Consider the following 17930-nt stretch of genomic DNA (forward strand, 5'->3'; position numbering starts at 1 on the left):
TGGTAAAATCATTCTGATAGGTTCCTTTGAACACATTGTATGCAATATAATAATAGTAATAATAATAATAATACCATACAAATTGACCTACCAGTATTTTGGAGACTTCACAGTTAACTCATATATTGCAGCACTTCTGCCAGAGTCCTAATCACATCTAAGAGATCAATAGTTCCTGGCATTTATCTGCTTTTTTAGCAAAGGCACAAGTTCTATCATGAGTACCATGTGCTGATCTTAAGAAGGATGAGTCTGATTTACTGCTGGGTTAACAGATAGATAAAAAAGAAGCACAGTGTCTCCTCAGCTTAATAAAGACAAATCTGACCGTCCAGACCATTATTCATCAGCTTAGCAGGATAATGAAGAAACCTATCCACGTTTCTTGGAACAAAATAGTAAAAGGGAATTAATCGGCACAATTTTACATATAGAAGTAGTGGTATAGCTGTAAAAGAGCTTGTCCCCCAATAGAAATGATACCTAAATTGGTGAGATCTAATGTGCCAGTCTTTAGATAGATAGCTTAGAAGTCATATGCAAAACAGGCTAGAAGTGCACTGGGGCGTGTTATTGCACTTGGACTGCTTCTTTCAAATGCATTGATATTAATCCACCCTCCTTACCGGTGTACTTCCAGCCTGATTTGCTTACAGCCTCCAGGCTAGGTTTCTCATGACTTTCACATTGGATATTTACAAAAATAAAAATAGAGCAGAAAGGTTTCCTCTGTATGTTAAAAACAAATTTTAAGCAAAATATAACTGCAAATGAAATTCAAACTGAAATAAGGTAAGTTGTCTGCTGGTAAAGGGGTGCTTAAGGAGGTTTACCAGGATCAGAATATCGATGGTCAAAGGATAGAATAGGACATTAATATAAGGATTAGAGGGGTCTAACACTCATCAGTCGTGATGATCAGCTGTTTATAGGAGCCATAACGCTACATATTAGAGGTGGCAAAGAGTATTACATCGTTGTCTCATTTACTTCTATAAGACCATAATGCAATAATTTAAACATATGATTCTAAGTAGACGGCATGCATGAAGGTAGAATATTCTACACTGAAGAGGAGTGGAAGCCCAACAGTGACATCGCTCTACTGGCACCCGTGTGGAAGGTGTGTATCAGGTTTAATATTTTATATGGGCAGAGCAGTATTCATTCATTCATGCTGCTCTAGGCACTATAAGTGGTCACACCCCCCACTTGTAAGTCAGACTAAAAGTGACTATATGCTTTCTATAATAGTTGATACCCCCTATACACATTGCACTAAAGTTTAATTTGCAAGGGAGTCCCTGACAGATGAGTGTGGCACCCTGCTACAACAGGTACCACAGGACCCAAAAGGGTGCATGGATTGACTTCTCCACAAGAGGCCCTCATTACAAACAGACACCTCCACTGTTCCACCTCAGACCACCAGAGGGAGCCCCGTTAGGGATATATATATGGAGGGTGGAGCCAGGCAGTTCAGTAATTAGTTCAGACAGAGAGCAGTCTGAGGGCAGCACGTCTGCTGCTGTATTGAGGGCCCCGAATGTGGCCGGAGGCAAAGAGGAAGAGGAGAAAGGAGTTAAGGGGGCAGAGGAGCATCACAGACTCACCCCAGAATACAAACCGGACACTGGGTCTGCGCCTACTGGGTCCTCTATACCCAGTTGGGATTACCGGCATACCAGGAGGATTACAGATCCCTGGCCGACCTGAAGCTAAACCCTTTTCAGGACTAGGAACCACGAAGGCCCCAGCATCCAGGGATAGTGGTTGTCATAGAAACGTCCTACTACCAAGCGACAGGTGAGAGAACGACACAACACAGAAGCTAGGTCTAGTTGCAGGCTGGCCAGGAGCTTAGAGAGAGGGAGAAACGGACCAGGAGGCCTTATAACCGCTCACTGGGGAGAGTCCAGAAGTGCACCCACCCTACCGAGTACCCTGGACCGTACCTGACATCTGCACCAGTAAAGGTACTGAAGTGAATCTCCTGTCTCTGTCAGTTACTCCTGCTGCGCCATCTCTTCTGCACTACAACGCCCAGCATCACCATCAGCACCTACACTGCCCTGGGGCTGTGCTCTGCCTGTGGAGAGCCGCACCAACCCAGCTGCCCTAACACCAGCCCCAGAGGTCTGCAGCAGCGCTGGTACCCGTTATCAGAAACCACAGGTGGCGTCACGAGACAAAAACTGTTACCAACCAAAAACCCCTTTTTCAAGAGAGACCCCAGAGTACGGGCCCGGGAGCCGACTGCCGTGACATCCTAAACAAGGTAAAAGGCCCGGGTACCGAGTCCCCTATATCCCCCTGGCCGAGACACTCTCTTCCTGGCGTCATGAACAGGATTTTGTGCCCGTTGCCACCGGGTACTGTGTGCCGTAATTGAACTGTGTTTAAACTGTGGTGAATATCGCCGCCATTACCGCTTCGCCACGCGGGAAGAAAAGTGGCGTAACCGCGGGAACCAGAGAGGCATGACTGTTGGTAAGGCGCGAAGCACAGGCCCCGCCTCGCGCCTCGACGCCGAACCAAGAAGCGTCAGGTCCTGGAAGGAGACCGTTAACGCTCCTGATGCTCAACTCGCGCCCGGCGCTGCTCAGGCCGGGGCGGCCGCCCCACCAGCAGGGGTCGCGATTGCAGTCATGCCCATGGCCCTGCCGTATATCCCCGGAGCAAAATGGCTTCCCCAGTATGATGGCAAACCAGACACCCTGTCTGGATTCAAAAGGAAAATATGCGGTGTACTGGATATGTATTCAATGACTGGTAAACAGAGAGCCGCTGTTGTGCTGGGACAATTGACTGGAGCCGCAGAGCGGGAAGTTGAAACCTGGCCAGCCGCAGACCAGGAATCAGTATCCATTATATTTAAGAGACTGCAAACTGTGTTTGAAAACCGCACTGAAACAGATCTTCGGATGAGGTTCTATCACTGTACCCCGAAACCTGAGGACAGTATCCGGGACTATGCCTGGCGAATACAAGAGGCACTGCGGGCCCTGAAACAGGTTAGTCCAGCCAGCATACATGATGAGAACAACATGCTGACAGAACAATTCATCCGGGGGTTGAGGTCCCAGGAGGAGAGCAGAACCGTACGGTAGTGTCCTTAGATCATCCAAATGCCACCTTTGACGCCCTGAAGGACATGGCTATTAAGGGTCTGCAGCCCCTGGAACCATTAGATACTGTTATCCAGCGTTACCAGGGTGGGGCCACTCCAGTGCCCGCAGCACCCACTGCTCCTTCATTAACGGCTGAAACAAAAATGCAAACAGCGCCCCCTAGCGAGCTGGACAGCCTGCGCTCTGAAGTATGTCAGCTAAGTAAAACCCTGACCACTGTCCTGAGCACCCTGCAGCAACAGACGGAGCCCGAGCCGGATGGAAGGATCCTACTCGCCGACAGTCCTCAGGATGTCCCCTGGATGAGGAGAAGAAGGAGGACAACGCCACAACGTGGGAGGACCAACGACCAATGTCGCCCTCCAGGAGGATTCATCTGCTACCGTTGCCACAAGGCAGGCAATACCGCGTGGATCTGTCCTTTAAACGGGCAAACCCTGGGGCCAAGGGCCGACACCCAGGAGTAGATCAACCAGGCCCATCAAGCTGGTACGACCGGTTTGTAGGAGGAAGGCCTTTCCTGTCCATCGTGCTGGACGGTATAGCAACTCCTGCACTACTGGACACCGGGTCACAGGTAACCATCATACCTGACATCCTCTACAAAAGGTACTGTTCCGTAGATGAACTCCATCCGCCAGCCCCAAATCTCTCTGTGTATGCATCCAATGGCCTTCCTCTTAACCTAGTAGGGGTTAAGGACGTGACAGTGAAGGTGGGGAGAGCGGAACTAAAGGACCAAGGGCTGATTGTAGTGGAGTCTATCCCTGGTGATACAAACTTGTATATGATACTTGGTACAAATGTAGTTGGTAACTGTTTGGGAGAAGTGTTGTTCTTACTCCAACAGATGGCTGACACTGCCAAACCGGGGCAGAGGAAGCTGCTCCAGAATGAAATTCGCACCCTCCTGTACCAGCAGCAGGTAAAACTAACAAGTGGTGAGATTGGTAATGTACGGGTGACAGACCCAATACCCATTGTGATTCCCCCAATGAGTGAAATGCTGATTTGGTGTAGGGTAGCAATAGGTCTCAAGGGACAGAACTACCAGGCGGTAGTAGAGCCCATCAACTCAGAACACAGATCTACACACCTAACTGCTAGAGGGGTAGCTGATGTACCTAATGGAAGGGTACCCGTACGTCCCCTAAATTGTGGAGAGGAGGAAGCTCAGCTGGAGGAATGGTGTCAACAGCTCCATGTTGGGACTGACGCCACTCCTGTCCATCAGAAACATGGTGTTTACAGAGTAGTTCAGGAATATGAACAGGTGTTTAGTAAACACCCGCTTGATTTTGGAAGGGTTAAAGGGGTACAACACCATATACCCACCGGTAACGATCCACCCATTAAGGAGCGTTACAGACCCATACCACCAGCACATTACCAAAAAGCCAAGGAAATGTTGCATGACATGAAAAAGGCAGGGGTAGTAAGGGATAGCTGTAGCCCCTGGGCAGCTCCCCTGGTCCTGGTCAGGAAGAAGGATGGTAGCATGAGGATGTGTGTAGATTACAGACAAATTAATCGAATAACACATAAAGATGCATACCCTTTGTCCCGTATAGAGGAATCCCTGGCAGCACTAAAATCTGCCAATTATTTCTCTACATTGAATCTCACTAGCGGGTACTGGCAAGTCTCTGTTGCTGAGGAAGACCGGGAGAAGACAGCCTTCACCACCCCGATGGGATTATGCAAATTCAACAGCATGCCATTTGGACTCTGCAACGCACCCGGAACGTTCCAGAGGTTGATGGAGTGTTGCTTGGGACACCGGAACTTTGAGACAGTGCTGCTATACCTGGATGACGTTATCGTGTACTCGAGGACGTATGAAGACCATCTAAAGCACCTGGCGGAGGTATTTGAGGCATTGTCCCGGTAAGCAAAACGGCAGAGAAAAGGTAATTGCCTATGCCAGTAGGAAGCTTCGCACTACTGAGAAGAACCCGAAGAATTACAATTCCTTCAAGCTGGAGTTCTTGGCCTTGGTCTGGGCTATCACTGAAAGATTCAAGCATTACCTAGCCTCAACTAAATTCACAGCCTTTACCGACAACAACCCCTTGACACACCCGGAGACAGCCAGGTTGGGAGCCATGGAACAGGTTTGGGTAGCCAGGTTGTCGAATTATCAGTTCACAATCAAGTACCGGGCAGGTCACAAGAACACCAATGCTGATGCCCTGTCAAGAATGCCCCACCTGTCGGACACTGAGGATGAAGTGGATGACCTAGAAGAAATTGAATTACCTGCTTTCCATAGAAGCAGAGTGGTCCACGAGCAACACGCCTCCAGAAGACGTCATGGTAGGACGCTAAATCCTTTACCTCATCACAGCTGGAAGGAGACCCAGGACAGTGACCCAGTTGTCAGCCTCATCAAAGGACTGATAACCCAAGAAGGTTCTCACCTGGAGAAGGATGCTCCTCCACAAGCCAAACACCTGTGGAATGAGAGAAGCCGGCTGTTCATCCTCAGAGAAAAGCTGTGCAGGAGGTATGTCAACCCCAGAACCCATGAAATGGTATGGCAGATTGTTGTACCCAAGACGGATATCCAGATGGTGTTAGAGGCCTACCATGACCAAGCAGGTCATTTTGGCTGGAAGAAGCTGGAAACCCTGCTGAAGGACCGATTGTTTTGGGTTGGAATGCGGAGTTCCATAGAAAGGTGGTGCCGGATTTGTGGGCCCTGTAGCCTCAGAAGCAAAGACTACGGCAGCCAGAAAGCACCCTTGCAGTCCATCAAAACCACCCAACCTCTGGAGATTGTCGCTCTGGATCACGTCAAACTGTCGCACAGCAGATCAGGCTATTCCTATGCCTTGACCATGGTGGATCACTATTCCCGATTCCTGGTGGTAGCCCCTGTCAAGGATCTTACAGCAGAAACTGCAGCAAGGACGTTCCAAGCCTACTTCTGCAGACCCCATGGATATCCGGACAAGGTGCTAACAGATCAAGGCCCTGCTTTTGAAGCTGAGCTATTCAAGGAATTCTGTCACCTGTATGGATGCAAGAAGATCCGGACTACGCCATATCATCCGTAAACCAACGGTATGTGCGAGAAAATGAATAACATCGTTATAGACCTGCTAAAAACCCTACCTTTAGAAGAGAGGAACCAGTGGCCAGAAAAGCTACCTGACCTGGTGGACCTGTATAACCACATACCTGTGAGTTCTACTAATTGTACCCAAGCGTACCTCATGAGAGCAAGACCTGGAAAATTGCCCATGGACCTGGAGCTCGGAGTGGTAGAACCTGCTGCAGATACGTCCACTGAAGATTGGGACACAAGTCGGCAAGAGCAGTACAGGAAGGTACAGGCCTGTGTCGAAGACAGTCTAAACAAGGTGAGGGAAAGACAAGAAGAGCAGTATAACAAGCACGCACCAGCAGAACCCTTGGCGCCCGGAGAAATAGTGCTAAAGCGGAAAAGAAGAGGTCACAAGCTCGATGTCTAGTGGGAAAGAGAGCCCTACACAGTGTTAAATTCCAAATTTGACAACACCAAAACCTGCCTGATCAGCAAGGGTGGAGGTAAAACAACCGCAACAGTCTCAAGAGACCACTTGAAATTGTGCCCAGGTCTACTGAAGACACCGGAGGAAGAAGCACCTCTTGTAATACCGGAGAAACCCAAGGAAGATGTACTTCTTACAGTTCTAGGAGACTTCCCTGCGGACTGGCCTCAACTTGATGGAGCAGTTATTATACCAGTAATACACTTCTGTCAGCCACCAGAAGAGCCTCCACCACAAGAAGAACCTGTGAGCGCCATAGAAGAACCTGCTCAGGAACAGGAAGAGTCCCCAGTAAGAGGAGGATCACCCATTGAGGCAGAGCATGAAAGCCCAGTAAACAGTGTACTTGCCAGTCCCATAGAGAGATTGAGGCAATTTTATAATCTACCAGCATGTAGGTCTGATAGGTTAACAGAGAGTGCATGCATAGACACGAGTATCACCCCAGTGCTACGAAGGTCCACACGCAGCACACAAGGCCAAATCCCTGCCAGGTATAGGGGATAAATACAGAATGCCTACAATGTAAATAGTTACAGAGTTGGGTATTGCCTATTGTTATTTATGTGTATGAACTGAAAATAATGTGTGCATTTAGTTACCAGTAAGGGTATAAAGACTTGTAGGCTGAGGACTGTCAGCAGCCAAAAACTTCCATTGTATATAGTTGCACTTATCAAAGTGCCCCCTTGTTTGTTTCATAAAAAGACCACAGAACAAAAACCCGTTTGGCGTGGCCGAAGACGTGGTCCAACACGTGGATCACTTATGCCCTGTAGCCACGCCCAGGGCCTACGTTGAGGGTTTTCATCAGTGAAATGGACACCTGGTGACGGGACTTATTGTAACATTGTTATTGTTATTGTTAATTCCATTGTTACTTGTTGTTACCTGTTTAAAAATGCTTCAGTCGGGAGTACTGAATTGTACTAGGGGGGAATGTGGCACCCTGCTACAACAGGTACCACAGGACCCAAAAGGGTGCATGGATTGACTTCTCCACAAGAGGCCCTCATTACAAACAGACACCTCCACTGTTCCACCTCAGACCACCAGAGGGAGCCCCGTTAGGGAAATATATATGGAGGGTGGAGCCAGGCAGTTCAGTAGTTAGTTCAGACAGAGAGCAGTCTGAGGGCAGCACGTCTGCTGCTGTATTGAGGGCCCCGAATGTGGCCGGAGGCAAAGAGGAAGAGGAGAAAGAAGTTAAGGGGGCAGAGGAGCATCACAGATTCACCCCAGAATACAAACCGGACACTGGGTCTGCGCCTACTGGGTCCTCTATACCCAGTTGGGATTACCGGCATACCAGGAGGATTACAGATCCCTGGCCGACCTGAAGCTAAACCCTTTTCAGGACTAGGAACCACGAAGGCCCCAGCATCCAGGGATAGTGGTTGCTTTAGAAACGTCCTACTACCAAGCGACAGGTGAGAGAACGACACAACACAGAAGCTAGGCCTAGTTGCAGGCTGGCCAGGAGCTTAGAGAGAGGGAGAAACGGACCAGGAGGCCTTATAACCGCTCACTGGGGAGAGTCCAGAAGTGCACCCACCCTACCGAGTACCCTGGACCGTACCTGACATCCGCACCAGTAAAGGTACTGAAGTGAATCTCCTGTCTCTGTCAGTTACTCCTGCTGCGCCATCTCTTCTGCACTACAACGCCCAGCATCACCATCGGCACCTACACTGCCCTGGGGCTGTGCTCTGCCTGTGGAGAGCCGCACCAACCCAGCTGCCCTAACACCTGCCCCAGAGGTCTGCAGCAGCGCTGGTACCCGTTATCAGAAACCACAGGTGGCGTCAAGAGACAAAAACTGTTACCAACCAAAAACCCCTTTTTCAAGAGAGACCCCAGAGTACGGACCCGGGAGCCGACTGCCGTGACATCCTAAACAAGGTAAAAGGCCCAGGTACCGAGTCCCCTATATCCCCCTGGGCGAGACTTGAGCATGTCAGGGGAGATAGGGATTCCAGATATTCAATTTTTGCCTGCCAATCTTTGTTACCTCTTTAGAGGTAAGCCGCTAACAGAGACGTCTGGCAACGGCTCTCTCAGAGAGAGCACAGGAGTTCTCGGCAGAGCGAGCACGCTGCTTTGTATGGGATAGATGAGCACGATGTCTTCAAAACAAATGATTGGCCAAACAATTATTTGGGGAACAGCTAACTAAAGTATATGGGAGTTTTAATCAAAAACTACTTCGAATTAGCTATTTGGCATTTTTTAGTCTTTCTGTTGTCCATATGTGCAATGATCTATTGTTAAGTTTAACACATTAAAGATTACTACATCTACATTAGTACAGGATCAGAACCACCATCAATACATGAATACATGGCCAAAACCACCATCAGTACATGAATACATCATCAAAACCATTATCAGCATTATTAATGCATGATTATAGCACGAAGTTTAAAACAGCGATCAAGTCAGACCCTCCATATAAAATGTAATTGCATGAACCTGCAACTCACATTATGAAAATGGAAATTAGATGATGTTGTTACCAGTGTTCATTATACTGTGGACCATACAAGAACCACAGTACGTTAGAAGAAAGATTTTTACGCTAAATTAAATATCATTGCTTTAGGGAATCAGACATAGGACATATGTGTGGCACCCCAGGGTTCTGGTTACCACAGTAATAGCAATATTACGTCTGTGAGCAGGTGGGAGGTCTCCTGGTCAGGAACCCTAAGCATGCCACACCTCCTGCCCAGTCCTGGGAGGGGAAGAACTTCCCCTATATAAACTGGGGCTGAGGTGGGGTTAGAGAAAAAGAAGAGAAGAAGAGGAGTCCCAGACAGAGACACAGTCTGGTCTGGAGTGGAGCAGATGCAGGGAAAGCAAGATCAGGAGCTCTGTGGGAGCAGTGATAAAAGGGGTCCAGGACTGGAAGCTGTAGAGCTCGTCCTGACTGAAGAGATCTCACCGGACACGGAGTCCGAGGCTGTGGGGACTGTTCCATACCCAGCAGCAGAAACCGTCCGGCAGGGGATTTCAGGTCCTCTGGCCAAGAAACCCGAAGGCACGGTCACACGCAAGGGACCAGCACCGCCGTCGTGGAGCGGAGGTTACCAGAAGGCCCCGAGTCACCGGCCATATGGGTGAGCACCACACGGTACACTCAGGGACGTGGGCTACTTTTACCCGCTTCTAGCAAGGTAGCCAGGAAGAGTACAATTAGTTGGGGAGGCCTACAACTCCGCCTGGCCGGGGGAGATCCTATCTGCTCACGGACTGACCAGGCCCCGATCGCTAGCCAGTACTCCCGGGAGGGTCTACCTTTGCCACCAGTAAAGACCCTGAACTACACCGCACCGTCTCTGAGTGGTTCCTGGTGCCTGCGTGCAATTCTGCTATCCCCATCATCCACGTCTGCTGCCCTGAGGCCATACTCCTCCCATTAGGGGTTATACTACCCACGCTGCACAACTGTACCACCGGCCTCAGCGGTCTGCCCTGCAGCGGCGGCTTCATAACCACATTCAACGGGTGGCGTAGTCGAACACTATAACATCTTCTGCTAAATTCCGCCACTTAGTTTGACACCCTGGGCACGGACCGGGTCACCGCCACGAGGACTACTAACCCCGACAGATCCGGCTCCGGGTATTCCCCGCGTGCGCAACGCTACACAACACAGGCCCAGGGGGCGCGTCAACTTTGGCGTAGTCGGCAGGATCTCGTGCCCGCAACCACCGGGTACTCCGTGCCTGAAAAAGACTGTTAAACTTACCTGTGGTGAAGATTCCCGCCATCCGACGCCATCTTTTGCCTTCTTCCCGCCATCCGTGGAGTTTTCCCGCCATTGGACGCCATCTCGAGGACGCCGCGCGAGAAGATGAGGGGCGTGGACTCCGAAAGCGCGCGAGAACTGAAGCCCCGCCTCACGTCCGGACGTTGCGTAAGGTCCTGGAAGGAGCCCAGCAGACGCCGACGTCACAGGAGCGCGACGGAAGGTCCTCAACCCTGACGATCCACTGCGGAGCCGCGGCCTACGGAAGAGGATCATCGCAAGGTAGGCCACGGTCCACTAGGGGGGAGGAGGATGTCGGATACGGAGGAGAGCTTCACTGCTACAGCCACCGCCAGCACCACCGCTGCTGCGGTCATGCCTTTCACCATGCCCTACATCCCGGGGGCAGCCTGGCTACCCCAGTACTCAGGGGAGTCCCATACCCTAAATGACTTCAGAGAAAGGCTGGATAGCCTCTTCCAGGTGTACCCCCTCACAGAAGAGCAAAAAGTGAGCATCCTGGTGGCTCAATTAACAGGGGCAGCCCAAAGGGAGGTAAAGTCCTGGCCACTTGGGAGGATGAGGACTGTCGCAGAGATACTAGCCCGGCTGAAGGACACCTTTGATACCCGTACCTCAGCCGAGATCAAGCTTAGATTCTACGGGTGCAAGCAGCGAGCACATGAGAATATAAGGGACTATGCACTAAACCTACAAGAGGCCCTGAGAGCCATTAAGCAGGCCGACCCTGACGGCGTGGGAAACGAAGACAAGTTTTTGACTGAACAATTTATAGAGGGTCTACATTGCAATGCCCACCGAACCCAGTTGCGAGCAATGGCCTTACAGGACCCTCATCTGGACTTTGCACAGGACAGAGCCATCCGGGTGCTCCGAGAACCGGCACCAGGTGGCGCTGTGACCCACAAACGCCCTGCTACCATTTACCACCAGGAGACGGCGCCCTTGTCGGCAGGGCCTGTGGGAGCTGATGCGCAGGCTTTAAACAATGACCCGGCTACAGACCTGCACCGTCAGGTCCAAGAGCTAACTAAAAGCGTTGCCGCGCTAACCCGAACTGTGCAGTCTTTACAGGTTTCTACTACAGGGAAGATCCAGCTGGCATCCGGACCGGAGGATATCCCATGGCGCCGACCAAGGAGGACCCCACCGGCCAGAGGAAGACCCAGCGACCGATACAACGAGGACGGACAACCCATCTGCCGCCGCTGCAATCAACCCGGACATATGGCAAGGTACTGTCCTTTAAACTGGCACAACCTGGGGTAGAGGGCCAACCCCTAGGAATAAGATCACCAGGCCCATCGAACTGGCGTGACAAATACGTGGGAGGACGTCCAGTCTTGCCTGTAGTACTGGATGGCATTCCTATGAGTGCCCTACTTGACACCGGGTCACAGGTCACCACCATCCCGTACGTGCTCTTCAAGCAGTACTGGAATGACTCGGATATAACCCGCTACCCAGACGACGACTTGAGTATCATCGCCAGCAATGGTCAGCTCGTGCCACAGATCGGATTTAAAGAGATGACCATTAAAATCGGTAAAGTCGAACTGGCAGCACAGGGACTGATCATTGTAGACATTGACAAGCGCGAGAGTCACCCAAAGATAACTCTAGGAACTAATGTGATTGAAAATTGTCTTGCAGAGGTGATTCTCATTTTACAGCAGGTTGACAAGAACGCCAGCTCCGGCCAGCAGCGAGTGCTCCAAAAAGAGATCCGGGCACTGATGCGACGGCAACAGGTGGAACTCTCCGGTGGTGAGATTGGTAGCGTGAGAATGTGTGACCCTTTCCCTATTGCCATGCCCCCGAAAAGTGAAATGATGATTTGGTGCCGGGCAGCTATTGGTCTGAGAGGTAGAGATTACCAGGCAATGGTAGAACCAGTCTACTCAGATAGTAGGCCCACCATTTTGACGGCACGGGGGGTGGTTGATGTACGCCATGGGAGGGTGCCCGTTCGCATAATAAATATCGGGAAGAGGGAAGTGTACCTGCCCCGGTATGCTACGCTAGCCAAATTGTATACCATCAACCAAAATTCTGTACAGTCCGTGGAACCCTTGCCTCCATCTCATCCAGAGGAAGGTAACGGCTCTAAGCAACAAATGGAGGACTGGTGTCAGCAACTGCATTTGGGTACTGACTCCACACCTGCTCACCAAAAGCAGGGAGTCTACCGGGTGATCCAGGAATACGAGAGAGTGTTCAGTAAACACCTGCTGGACTTCGGGCGAGTAAAGGGAGTGGAACATCACATCCCCACGGGAGATCATCCTCCCATAAAGGAAAGGTATCGTCCCGTACCCCCTGCACACTACCAACACGCCAAGGGGATGCTTAGAGACATGAAGGAGGCTGGGGTAATCAGGGATAGTTGTAGCCCCTGGGCAGCTCCACTAGTCTTGGTTAAAAAAAAAAGACAACACCATGAGAATGTGTGTAGATTACCGGAAAATCAACCGTATCACACACAAAGATGCGTACCCCTTACCAAGGATAGAGGAGTCTTTGGCTGCTTTAAAATCTGCTAACTTCTTCTCCACTTTGGATCTCACTAGCGGGTACTGGCAGGTTCCTGTCGCAGAGGCGGACCGGGAGAAGACTGCATTCACTACCCCGATGGGACTTAGCGAGTTTACCTGCATGCCGTTCGGACTCTGCAACGCACCAGGAACCTTCCAACGATTGATGGAATGCTGTCTGGGACACCGGAACTTTGAGACGGTCCTGCTGTACCTGGACGATGTTATAGTTTATTCCAAAACCTACGAGGACCACCTGAAACACCTGGCGGAAGTGTTCGAAGCCCTGGCAAACTATGGTCTGAAGGTGAAACCGTCAAAGTGTCACCTGCTAAAACCAAAAGTGCAGTACCTGGGACACGTGGTGAGTGCTGACGGAGTGGCTCCCGACCCTGATAAGATCACCGCGATTAAGGAATGGCCAAGACCCTCCAGCGTAAAGGAAGTGCGGCAGTTCCTCGGGTTGGTAGGCTACTACCGAAGATTCATTCCCGGTTTCACCAAAAAGGCAGCTCCTATGCAGGACCTCCTGATAGGCCAGTCCAGGAAGGCCAAGAACCAGAAGCCGCCCTTCAGATGGGAGAAGCTGGAAGAAGAGTCCTTCTGCCAGCTGAAGATGGCCCTCACGGGGGATGAAATCCTGGCGTACCCTGATTACAGCCAGCCCTTTATCCTCTACACCGACGCAAGTAACATCGGGCTAGGAGCCGTACTGTCCCAGATCCAGCAGGGGAGAGAACGGGTAATTGCTTACGCCAGCCGAAAACTGCGACCCACCGAAAGAAACCCTGAGAATTACAGCTCATTCAAGCTAGAGTTCCTGGCAGTGGTGTGGGCAGTCACCGAACGCTTTAAGCACTACCTCGCCTCTTCGCGGTTCACTGTGTACACGGATAACAACCCGTTGACACACCTGGACACTGCAAGACTCGGTGCCCTGGAGCAGAGATGGATGGCCCGCCTGTCCAAGTATGAGTTCACGATCAAATACCGGGCAGGACGCTCCAATACCAACGCGGATGCCTTGTCCAGAATGCCAAACCTACCGGACGTAGGGGAAGATCCAGAGGAACTGGAAGAAGTTGAACTCCCCGCGTTTCACCGTCATGGGACTACCCAGTATTCCCACCGTGTAAGGGGTAAGCAATCCGCTACGTTCAACCCCTTACCTCATTACAACTGGGCGGAAACACAAGACAGTGACCCCGCCGTCCGACTAGTGAAGGAGATGCTGACTCGGCCAGATGCCCGCCTTGACCCAGACGCTCCGGAGGAGACCAAGCAACTGTGGGCTGAGAAGAGTCGACTGTTTCTTTACAAGGGGAAGTTGTGCCGCAGAATGGTTAACTCCCGGACGCATGAACTGATCTGGCAAGTAGTGGTGCCAAGAAGAGACGCGGCTATGGTACTGGAGGCATACCACGACGGAGCTGGGCACTTCGGATGGAAGAAGCTGGAGTTCCTGCTGCGCGGGCGGTTCCACTGGGTAGGCATGAGAGGGACCATCGAGAGGTGGTGCAGAGACTGTGGCCCATGCAACCTAAGAAGGAAGGACCGTGCTAGCCAGAAGACTCCCCTGCAGTCCATCGTCACCAGGCAGCCGTTGGAACTGATAGCCTTGGACCATGTAAAACTGACCCCCAGCAGAAGTGGCTACGTCTATGCGTTAACCATCGTGGATCACTACTCCCGGTTCTTGGTTGTAGTCCCCGTCAAGGACTTAACGGCTCAAACAGCAGCTAGAGCCTTCCAGCAGCACTTCTGTCGTCCACACGGATACCCAGAGCAGGTGCTGACGGACCAAGGACCTGCCTTTGAAGCGGAAGTCTTCCAGGAGTTCTGCACTCTGTATGGCTGCCGGAAGATAAGAACAACACCCTATCATCCGCAAACCAATGGACTTTGCGAGAAGATGAACCAGGTGGTGATAGACCTTCTGAAAACATTGCCCCTGGAAGAACGCAGTCTGTGGCCTGAGAAACTGCCTGATCTGGTGGACCTATACAACCACATCCCTGTAGGTTCTACCAACTGTACCCCGGCTTACCTAATGAGAGCAAGACCTGGTAAGCTGCCTGTTGATCTGGATATGGGAGTCCTGACACCCGAGAACACTTCACCAGAAGCAGACTGGGACACAGAGAGGCAGCAGCAGTACCGGAAAGTACAGGAGAGCGTTGAGCGAAGTCTCCGTCAAGCAAGAGAAAGACAGGAGAAGACTTACAACCAGTGTGCTCCCGCTGTTCCCCTGGTACCTGGAGAGCAGGTCTTGAAGAGGAAAAGACGGCTCCACAAGTTGGACGACCAGTGGGAGAAGGCCCCGTACACCGTACTGCCATCAAGCCATGAAAACCCAAAAATCTGCACAATCAGTAAGGATGGAGGAGAAACCACAGCCATTGTCTCCCGAGATCACCTGAAGAAGTGTCCCGAGCAGCTACGAAACCCTGAAGAAGATCAAGAAAACCCTCGACCCGCAGAGGAAAGGGAAGAGATGGTCAGTACTGTACTCGGAGACTTCCCTCGGTCTTGGACACAGGTAAATGGCGCTGTTGTGGTACCCGTCCTCACCTTCCTCCAGCCAGCATCCCAAGTGCCTACGGAAAAACAGGTAGAGCTGGAAGAGCAGCCGGTCCAGGAGGCAAAAGACCCCACACAAGCAGACCAGGAGAATCGACCCTCTGCTTATAGTGAGCCTGCCATGCCCCTAGTGAGCCAAAGAGTCCGTAGACAGCTGCCCAGCTTACCTTTGACAGCTCCTACACCCTGTAGCTCAGGACCGGTCAGTAAGCTCCGTAGGTCTACTAGGGCCAATAGAGGCCAGTTGCCCGTACGTTGGAGGATCTAAAGTGTTCAGACTGTCTTATTGGTATTTACCTGTTTACTGTTGCTTGTAAATAATTATGTTTTTCCAGTTATTTTATAGGTGTCTTTTGTGGATTAACCGGAACTCTGTTGTATATATGTTTGGAGCGTAACCCAGGAACGGACTATAGACTGTTAAAAACTCGGGGCAGGACAGACCCCTACCTGGTTACGGCTCCCCGTTCTTTGGTGAAATGGACACCCTTTTTGCTTCAAAAATTGCACCCGGTTGCGGACACTCCGTGACCACCCTAACGTGTTTTTCCTTATTGTATTGTTCCTGTTTATACCCTGTTATGTTTTCAAAAATATGTTTAGTCCCGGAGTACTAAATTTTACTAGGGGGGAATGTGGCACCCCAGGGTTCTGGTTACCACAGTAATAGCAATATTACGTCTGTGAGCAGGTGGGAGGTCTCCTGGTCAGGAACCCTAAGCATGCCACACCTCCTGCCCAGTCCTGGGAGGGGAAGAACTTCCCCTATATAAACTGGGGCTGAGGTGGGGTTAGAGAAAAAGAAGAGAAGAAGAGGAGTCCCAGACAGAGACACAGTCTGGTCTGGAGTGGAGCAGATGCAGGGAAAGCAAGATCAGGAGCTCTGTGGGAGCAGTGATAAAAGGGGTCCAGGACTGGAAGCTGTAGAGCTCATCCTGACTGAAGAGATCTCACCGGACACGGAGTCCGAGGCTGTGGGGACTGTTCCATACCCAGCAGCAGAAACCGTCCGGCAGGGGATTTCAGGTCCTCTGGCCAAGAAACCCGAAGGCACGGTCACACGCAAGGGACCAGCACCGCCGTCGTGGAGCGGAGGCTACCAGAAGGCCCCGAGTCACCGGCCATACGGGTGAGCACCACACGGTACACTCAGGGACGTGGGCTACTTTTACCCGCTTCTAGCAACGTAGCCAGGAAGAGTACAATTAGTTGGGGAGGCCTACAACTCCGCCTGGCCGGGGGAGATCCTATCTGCTCACGGACTGACCAGGCCCCGATCGCTAGCCAGTACTCCCGGGAGGGTCTACCTTTGCCACCAGTAAAGACCCTGAACTACACCGCACCGTCTCTGAGTGGTTCCTGGTGCCTGCGTGCAATTCTGCTATCCCCATCATCCACGTCTGCTGCCCTGAGGCCATACCCCTCCCGTTGGGGGTTATACTACCCACGCTGCACAACTGTACCACCGGCCTCAGCGGTCTGCCCTGCAGCGGTGGCTTCATAACCGCATTCAACGGGTGGCGTAGTCGAACACTATAACATCTTCTGCTAAATTCCGCCACTTAGTTTGACACCCTGGGCACGGACCGGGTCACCGCCACGAGGACTACTAACCCCGACAGATCCGGCTCCGGGTATTCCCCGCGTGCGCAACGCTACACAACACAGGCCCAGGGGGCGCGTCATATGTAAACAGGACTTCTGCTGCTGAGAAAAAATGTTACTCTATGCAGAAAAAACAGTTATGTTACTGATCACTGTGTGCACATAAAAATATAGTCGGTTTGACTAAACTGGCCATTAAATGACTGCCTTTAATTCATTCTTACTTTTCATTTAATAGATCCAACTTAAGAAAGCGACTTTAAAAAGCCAATGCCAACGTTAATTTCGATTAAATTATCCATTAAAATCCAAACTGCGGTGCAAGAAATCTGTCACCAGGTTTTTACTATCCCATCTGAGAGCAGCATGATGTAGGGGCAAAGACCCTGATTTCAGAGCTTTATTACTTTCATGGATGTTTGTCGCAGTTTTGTTAAAATCACTGTTTTATCTGCTGCAGATCTCATTCTCTGAATGCTGAGCTCTGTATAACCCCAACCACCTCACTGATTGGCAACTTTCTATGTACATTGTACATAGGCAGAAATCTTCCAATTAGTGGTGGTGGTGGGTATTATACAGAGCTTATAAATGTGGAGGACTAGATGGCACCAGGTTTACTAGTCATAAACACATCCTGATAAAACAGTGATTTTGTCAAAACTACGAACAAGCATCCAAGTAAGTGACAGATTGCTGGAATCAGGGTCTCTGTCTCTACCTCATGCTGCTTTTAGATTAAGTGGCAAAAATCTGCTGACAGATTCCCTTT

The sequence above is a fragment of the Phyllobates terribilis genome, unplaced genomic scaffold (genome assembly GCF_046119375.1).
Source record: "Phyllobates terribilis strain yellow unplaced genomic scaffold, ASM4611937v1 Scaffold_5__5_contigs__length_657084704, whole genome shotgun sequence".
Classification (NCBI taxonomy): domain Eukaryota; kingdom Metazoa; phylum Chordata; class Amphibia; order Anura; family Dendrobatidae; genus Phyllobates; species Phyllobates terribilis.